The sequence below is a fragment of the Habropoda laboriosa genome, unplaced genomic scaffold (assembly GCF_001263275.1).
Source record: "Habropoda laboriosa isolate 0110345459 unplaced genomic scaffold, ASM126327v1 scaffold41, whole genome shotgun sequence".
NCBI lineage: Eukaryota > Metazoa > Arthropoda > Insecta > Hymenoptera > Apidae > Habropoda > Habropoda laboriosa.
The window spans coordinates 1,697,337-1,706,067 of record NW_017100164.1 but is presented as its reverse complement, the minus strand read 5'-3'; the positions used below and the strand labels follow the sequence as shown (position 1 = coordinate 1,706,067).

The 8,731-nt window shown below is 35.8% G+C and overlaps 1 protein-coding gene across 1 annotated transcript in view; it reads right to left on the bottom strand.

Moving 5' to 3' along the window:
* LOC108578554 (ral guanine nucleotide dissociation stimulator-like) overlaps nt 1-8,500 on the bottom strand; it is a 42,321-nt gene extending 33,821 nt beyond the window's left edge. The window contains exon 1 of the mRNA XM_017941913.1: nt 8,413-8,500. The gene's annotated coding sequence lies outside the window, so the exon portion shown is untranslated. The remainder of the gene's footprint in view (nt 1-8,412) is intronic.
* Between the last annotated feature and the right edge of the window lie 231 nt (nt 8,501-8,731).

Here is an 8,731-nt window from a genome sequence, read left to right as displayed (position 1 = left end):
TGTTTATGAAAAGTTCATTTTAATAGCAAAATGAAGCTAAAATTTCAATTGTACTACACTCTTAAAAATCTATTAAAATTCTATCTCAACAAATGTCCACGAAAATGGATTAATTTGAAAGAGAAGAAAAACTTGTTTCTACTCGTAAAGATTGGAGATTTTATCAATTAGTTCACACTATTCAATCGGTTAGAAATTATATACTGAATCATATCTCGAATCTCACGCGACGTCTACAGACAATCCGAGTGCATTGTGTAATGTGGCTATTGTCCATAAAGGGAGCCTGGTGGACCGCTCTGTAGCAGGAAGTGTGCTTTAAGCTGCTGCAGCGCGTTTCATGCGAGCATGAATCATTTGGCGGCTCGAATGACTCGGTTGTTACGTTATTTTCTTATTTAACTCGCGGTACAATGCGTATCCCACGAACCGTTCCAGAACCTCCAATCGAATACGTCATTTTTGAATATTCCAACACGTTTAAATAACATATCGTAATTATATTCCATTGTTCTAAGTGAAACATACAAATTGTCCAATAAATACCTTAGAAATAATTTTGGAATATTTGGCAATTATTTGAGAAAATAAGTAACTAAATTCTTTTTATCAAAGATATTCGATTCTAAGATTAATTTTATAAAATTCCATTTTTGGAAATAATGGAAATGTTTCTAATAATTGAATTTTATCATACAGGGGCGCCCCTAAGCCACTATACAATTTAACAATTTCTTTCCTATTATACATATTTTAATATTGAATTCAATATTGATTAATATTGGAAATTTATTATGATAAGGCGACTTATAAGCTAATTCTCTATCAATAAATTTAATTACTCTTTCAATCTTTACTTCAATTTAATTTATTAATCATTTGTTACACTATAGAAGCATATCGAGAGTATGAAATTTATTATTTAATATTTTAATGCTCATAATTCTCTCAACTTGATGTGCCAAAAATGATCAATTTTTATTTGTTTTAATTACTTCCTAGGCGTATAAAAGTAAGTTTCCCATTATTTATAATACCGCAGCTTACATTTTTTCCATAATAAAGAGGATAACGCAATATGAAAAGTGAAAGAAAATAATTAAACAAAATTATTTTGTGGAAGACAGGCATGAGCGTTAAGACCTTTTAAAGTTTGGGATTTGGAAATTTGAGAATTTCAGAGCTTAAGAATGTGCAAAGTTTCCACTTTCAGAGCATTGAATTTGCAAATTTCCGAATTTTCACGCTTTGGAATTCGCAAACTTTCCAATTTCAGAGCGTTCAATTTGCAAATTTCCGAATTTTCACGCTTTGGAATTCGCAAACTTTCCAATTTCAGAGCGTTGAATTTGCAAATTTCCGAATTTTCACGCTTTGGAATTCGCAAACTTTCCAATTTCAGAGCGTTCAATTTGCAAATTTCCGAATTTTCACGCTTTGGAATTCGCAAACTTTCCAATTTCAAAGCGTTGAATTTGCAAATTTCCGAATTTTCACGCTTTGCAATTCGCAGTTTCCAATTTCAGAGCATTGAATTTGCAAATTTCCGAATTTTCACGCTTTGGAATTCGCAAACTTTCCAATTTCAGAGTGCTGAAATTTTCAATTTCCCAAATTTCCACGCTTTGGAATTCGCAAACTTTCCAATTTCAGAGCCTTAAATTTGCAAATTTCCGAATTTTCACGCTTTGGAATTCGCAAACTTTCCAATTTCAGAGTGCTGAAATCTTCAATTTCCCAAATTTCCACACTTTAAAATTTCATAACCCTTTGACAGTTTATCCCAAGTAAGACTCGAGCAGAGCGTCAAATATCTAACAGTTTAACTCAAGAGAGACTGTTATAAAGGGACGAGCTATTATTATCAGAACTGTGACATAGAGCAAAATCCAAATATCTTTTACCGTAATTCATAATTTTATTAGACTGTCAAAGGGTTACAGGGTTAAATCTCCAAGAAATTCATGAAATCTTAAGATGTTTACGACTGAGAAAATTTCTCAACGAGATTATTCTTGATGAAAGAAGCCATTCTTCGATAACAAAGACAAATTATATATCCGGAACGAATTGGAATACAGTGACTCGTTTCTGGTGAGGACTCCCTACGAAGACTCACAGCGAGGCTCTGCTCGATAAATACGTAATATGAGGTCACGGTGTTAATACGTCGCGTTATTCGCCACAGGACGTAAGCATTAACAGAACTGTTTGTACACAAGTCTCTCTGTCGAGTGTCGTACACGGCAACAGGTTCCAAAGTCTGATTATTCGCGAATTAAATGAAATGCTTTCGCCCACCGTCATCGCAGAAAGGAAGCTTTTACTTGTGAATTATTGCGTCCTACGCCATTCGAGCCAATTAGTCTCATCTTTCGACTTAATGCCAGCATACTTGCGTCAAGAGAACAGTTTTCCTATTCACCCATGATATTTAGTAATAATGATTTATCGACAATTCCAAGCTCTTCAGCTTACGCGAGATAATACGCGAATGATAAATAAGCAGAAAAATTTGTAGATAATTTGCAGCATAATTTGCTTCGCTATTTTTAGTTATTTTGCCATTCAATTTCATCCACGCGCCGTTAGAATTTATTCCTCTCTGTAACTTTTGACAATATTCTCATCGAAATTGAAAAATAGTCGGGAAAAAAGTAATCGTGCGGTGAAAGGGTTAAGTTTTTCAGAGCAGCAAAATTAAATACCTTTAATTAATATTTTACAATTTGTAAAATTTTTCAATTTTGACTAGCCAATTTTTATGTTTCCTATGAATGTAATTATTATTTTAATATCCACGAAACTTCGATTCGAAATTTTTTAACGCCTAATTTCCATACTTTGACTACGAATATAATAATCATTCGAATATCTACGAAATTTTTACTCAAGACTTCTCCCACAGAAACTTTATCGTCAGAATGTAATACTCGTTCCAACATCTACCAAAATTTTTACCCAAGATTTCTCCCGCAGAAACTTTGTCATCAGAATGGAGGCTGCATTCGAGCAAAATAACAAGGAGAAGAATTTTATCGGCTGATTGCAGGTAAAACGAGGTAAATGGTTTCCTTGGAACTCGAGAGGCTAGAGTATCCTTGGACGATTGATCCAGAACGATTTTCCAGCCATCGCAATCTCGGGCATGGAAGGAAGAGGAGGAAGAAATTGTGCTTGCTCAGATCGCGAGGGGAGACTATCAATTACCATTCTTCGAATCACGACGAATGTCGCGAAGTCGGAGCATTGCTTCACGGAACGCGTCTGGTGTGGAAGAAAAATTCGTATCGTTGGCCCTCTCGCTATTTATACTAAAGGACGGAGAAACGAGGAGGGAAAATATGCGACTGATTTATAACCGCGAATAATTTGTGGCCGACTGTGCTGCATTTCTACGCCATTTGGGGGATAAAGAGTGCGGGGGAATGTGGAATTGAAGGACGACTGTCTGGTGAACGAACGAAATTAAGTAGAAATGAAGTAAACAAGAGTGTTGCATACATGACACAACTATTTCATTTTTCCTAGGGAAAATATTGACAATTTTCAAAAGTGCATCCGAATACTTCCTCCACTTGGTACACTAACGTGAGGAATTTTCTTTTTGTACATACCTACTTTTTATGTTTCCACTTCCGAAATAACATTAGATTCGACAATAATTTGTTCTGAACTTAAAATATACAATTCTTTGTAATTTTAATATTAACAACGTTGGTAAAAAAATGCAAATATTATTTTTAATATTTTTTAAATAATATTTATAATTCAATATTTCATGAAAATGCTACACCTAATATAGGAAAATAATAACATAAAAATGAATGTTAATATTATATTACATACTAATGTTTTATTTTAAATACTGACCCAATAAATAGCAGCCTATTTAATTTTGGCAACAGAATGTTGGTTGAGGTTCAGGCTCAGGTTAAATATAAATAAAATACTTTTATTTTAAAACGTAGTCGCGTAATGCAATTTATTAATTATTCGTTTGTTTTTGGAAGTGAAATTCTCCAAGTTCCCTCTTCCACGGTGAATATAGTTTTGCAATCATATTGGAAAATTCTCCATTAATCGTTGTAATTATACAACATCGACGACTCGAATGTCATTAACTGCAGTTTCCTTCAACTCTACGATAGCCCATCGTTTGGTAACATAATTACCGACACTGCGATTATGAAAATATTATTTTCAAAAAATAACACTTCAATTATTATTACCAAGGATGCTGAATGAATATAAAAAACAAATAAGAAAAAATACCAACTCTTTAAAAATCGTCACACACTATCGGCGCACCCTGTATAAATAAACTCCGCTATAATTAAATATGACCGCGACGTGATAACAGCCGTCCGAATGATAAAACGAAAGAAAGAGGAGAGGAAGATTCAACATTTGCATACTCGACTGGTTCTCGAAAATACGCCAACCTTGGCTTAACTGTCCCTTTCTCGTCAAACACGAGAAAAGGTATAAAACAGAAGGAAGCAAAACCAGGGAGGCTAGAGATAAAAGAGAGAGAGATGGGGAAAAGAAGAAGGAAATCTACACAGGAGAGACTTGTCTCTTTCACGTTTATCCGCACACGACCGTTGGATCGTGGCCCGTGTGATAATAGTCAGAATCTTTTAATCCTGATTCGAAAACGCTCGTACAGGAATTCGTGCCAAGAGACCAAGACCAAATTATACTCCGTTTCTACGTTGTTCGACACGCCAGAATGCCGCACGTGCGATAAAACCGCGTGTGCTCGTGACGATACGTTCCCCGATTCGTTCGACCATAAAACTTCTACTCGAATTCTATTGTTTCCTATCGAATCGTTTTATGTATTTCACTACCGTTTGTTTGGAATTTTCCATTGATTTTAGAAGGGTTGTTATTTCTTTTATTTTTTTTTTTTTTTTTGGTTTGTTCGAGAGGGGCTACTATTCAATTGAAATAAATGTGGTTAAAATAACACCGAGGGAGCACAGGTTGGATGTGGACCAATCTCGAAAGCCAATCCCGAGCAAGGTGGTATTTTCATCGATCGGTTTTTTCCCTTCTGCGAGACACTATTAGAAGATACCATTCACTACTCGCTATTGTGAATATTTTTATCAAGGTACTAGGTGGAAGCGTTCATTTTGGTGTGTAGGTGAAATTGATCAATTATGACGGTACGTTAATTGGTAGGATTCCTCGATACAATAATAGCGACATTCTAAACACTCTGTGATTCTTAACCCTTTCATCTTTGTTACAGACACGTCGCTGTGTTTTCTGTGCAATTTTCTCACGAAAGTGTTCGTTTCATGAATATTTCAAAATATTCTTAACCCTTTCATCTTTCTTACAGACATATGGCTAGACCTTCTACGCAACTTCGTCATGAAATATTCAAAATAAATTGTACTTCGTTTGTGAGCAAATACTGAAATTTCAACGAAGTACTTAAATCAATGAAATTCACGCATAATTAGCATACATTAAGACTTCCTTATTTCTCAAGAGAATTCTTCGACATTATCCAAATGTCAAAATATCCTTGCAAATCGCTTGTTTGTCATTTCATATGAACAAACATGCAGATATTTGTTTGCGTCTGTTAGTGAAAGGGTTAACCTCAACTTTACATTGTAGCGAACGGATTAACCGCAATATTCAATTTTTGAAACAAAGAACTTCTACGCAACACTGTACGATAATAAATTCGTATCAATATAAAAGTGGCAGGAAAGTTGAAGAATTTCATTTTCGAAGGAATGCAAGCGACCAGATTCACCTGCCTCGAGCGCGTAATCGTCTATTTTTGCAGGTTACGAGCGCCACAGCCAATTCGATTTTCGATGAGACACTTGCTCCAGGACAATTAAGACAACGAGCAATAAGCGGATTGTAGGAAGGTAACGCGTAACACACCGGTTAGTCATACACCGCCAGTTAATGCATAGGTGCACGATCATTCACGTGTAAACGGTCGGAGTGTAGAACATGTGCTACGTGTGACGAGTGTTCGATTTTTCAAGGTGTTCCTAGAACCGGTGAACCTACTCGATATGCACGTGTGCCCTTACGTGTCGCGTGTCCGGTTGCTCTGATAAGAATTTACTAGCCAGTTTAACACGGTGGTCTCTTTTCTTGAACGAAACCGCGTAAACGAGAAAAGTTCATTTTTCGACTGAACATTTTCATACAAGTATAGTACTGGAGATGTCGAGATTGAAAGTGAAAGATTATTTAAGCTTCGTAAGGTAAATATCTAATTTTTCTTACACAGATCGCGATATCGAAATTGAAAATTAAGCTTCAGTGCGATATTTTGATATTTTTCGAAATTTGCATTTTCACTGTGACACGTGGGTATCAGAGATGCGACACTTTTCGACAGAAAATTTAAGTATATGAAGAGGTATCGAGATTACAAGTGAAAGATTATTAACCCTAGAACGGTCATCATTTTGACTGTACACTTAAGACTTTTGAGCCAAAAAGGACCTAAGACCTTATGTGTAATAATTTTTATTTCCAACGAGACATATGAAAATGACTAAAAATATAAAAAGGCGGTGGGTCAAAAAAGACCCGAAGACCGCTCTAGGGTTAGGCTTCATAAACTCAATATCTAATTTTTCTTTTTTCGAAAATTAAACTTCAGCGCGATATTGTAATATTTCTCGAAATTAGTATTTTCACTGTGACACGTGGGTGAAATTTTTCATATCGATATTTTCTAAATAAAATGTGAGGTTATCTAGAGATATGGGGATTAAAATGTGAGGTTATGTAGAGATATGGAGATTAAAAGTGAAAGATATTATGCTTCATAAACTCAATATCTAATTTTTCTTTTTTCGAAAATTAAACTTCAGCGCGATATTTTAATATTTTTCGAAATTAGTATTCTCACAGTGACACGTGGGTGAAATTTTTCATATCGATATTTTCTAAATAAAATGTGAGGTTATCTAGAGATATGGGGATTAAAATGTGAGGTTATGTAGAGATATGGAGATTAAAAGTGAAAGATATTATGCTTCATAAACTCAATATCTAATTTTTCTTTTTTCGAAAATTAAACTTCAGTGCGATATTTTAATATTTTTCGAAATTAGTATTCTCACAATGACACGTGGGTGAAATTTTTCATATCGATATTTTCTAAATAAAATGTGAGGTTATCTAGAGATATGGAGATTAAAATGTGAGGTTATGTAGAGATATGGAGATTAAAAGTGAAAGATATTATGCTTCATAAACTCAATATCTAATTTTTCTTTTTTCGAAAATTAAACTTGAGCGCGATATTGTAATATTTTTCGAAATTAGTATTTTCACTGTGACACGTGGGTAAAATTTTTCATATCGAGATATTTTCTAAATAAAATGTGAGGTTATGTAGAGATATGGAGATTAAAAGTGAAAGATTATTATGCTTCATAAACTCAATATCTAATTTTTTCATCAAGTCACGATATCGAAATTGAAAATTAAACTTCAATGAGATATTTTAATATATTTTTGAAATCGATGTTTTCACTAGGACACGTGGGTGTCAGAGATATGGGAATGAAAAATGACAGCTCGTTGATCCTGGCAAGCTCAACACCCCTACTCGATGCTACTACAACTATTAAAAGTTTGATAACGCGTAGATAATACACATTGATAGTTATGGAATAAAGGCGATAAACGCATGATTGCAGGGCGCCAATACGCGTGGGAATAAACTGGACCTTTCGATCGCAAAACATTTCCATGGTGAACCGCACACCGTCATTGAAACGCTACACTCCGCTAGAACATTACCGTTCGTTTAACTAAACGCACTAAAGATATCGTGCAATAAACCACAACCTTCGAACACGATATTCCAGAAAAATGTATTCGACGTTGTAATTGTTTACGTATACTCTTCACTACTATTCCGTAGTACCACATATGTAGAATATAGTTACATACTCGCACCGTGTAATCAAGAAAATCTATACTACGGTAGATGAACAGTAGACTGTAGAAAAAACTACCGATTAATCAACCACCAAAGACAGCTTATCACAGGATCGTATACTTTTTCCACGTCACAAACAAAATTTCCAATGAAACGTAAAAACAGAGAGAGAGAGAGCGGCTCGATATCTACGCGAAATCACCATTCACGGCCATAACCTTACGAACCTATCATTCTTCGCGTCGCTCGATCGTTATCTCGCTTTGAAAACAGAAATTTGCCATCGGTTAGCGAACGGAACAGCTCGATCCTCGTACAAACAATTACCATCCATGAAAATTCCTAATTTTATCGCTCAAACGTTAATTCATTCGAATGAAAAAGGAAAAAGTGAATTCACCGTATCCCCAGAAAACTCGAAGAAAAGATCAATAAAAAACTCCGATTCTTAGCGTACCACTCACCAATGCCTTCTCTCAGGGAGCAACAGCGTGCAATCGAACAAAGAACCGAATGCCTGGAGTCCCAAGAACCCCGTGAAACACGACGACTCTGATCCTCAAATCTTCCAGGCTCAACACCTGTCCCCGTGCCTCTCTCTCTCCTTTGACCGCACGCACACAGAAATCGCGAGCAAGCGAAAATTCTAAAGGCGATGGTACGCACAGGTGGTCGCCGACAGGGCACAGCACACGAGAAAAGTCACGCTCCCGGCTCACCACGCCGGCAACACTGCGTGTCGCTGTTCCGCGCGGCTCGCCGTCCCGACAACGACTGACTCCG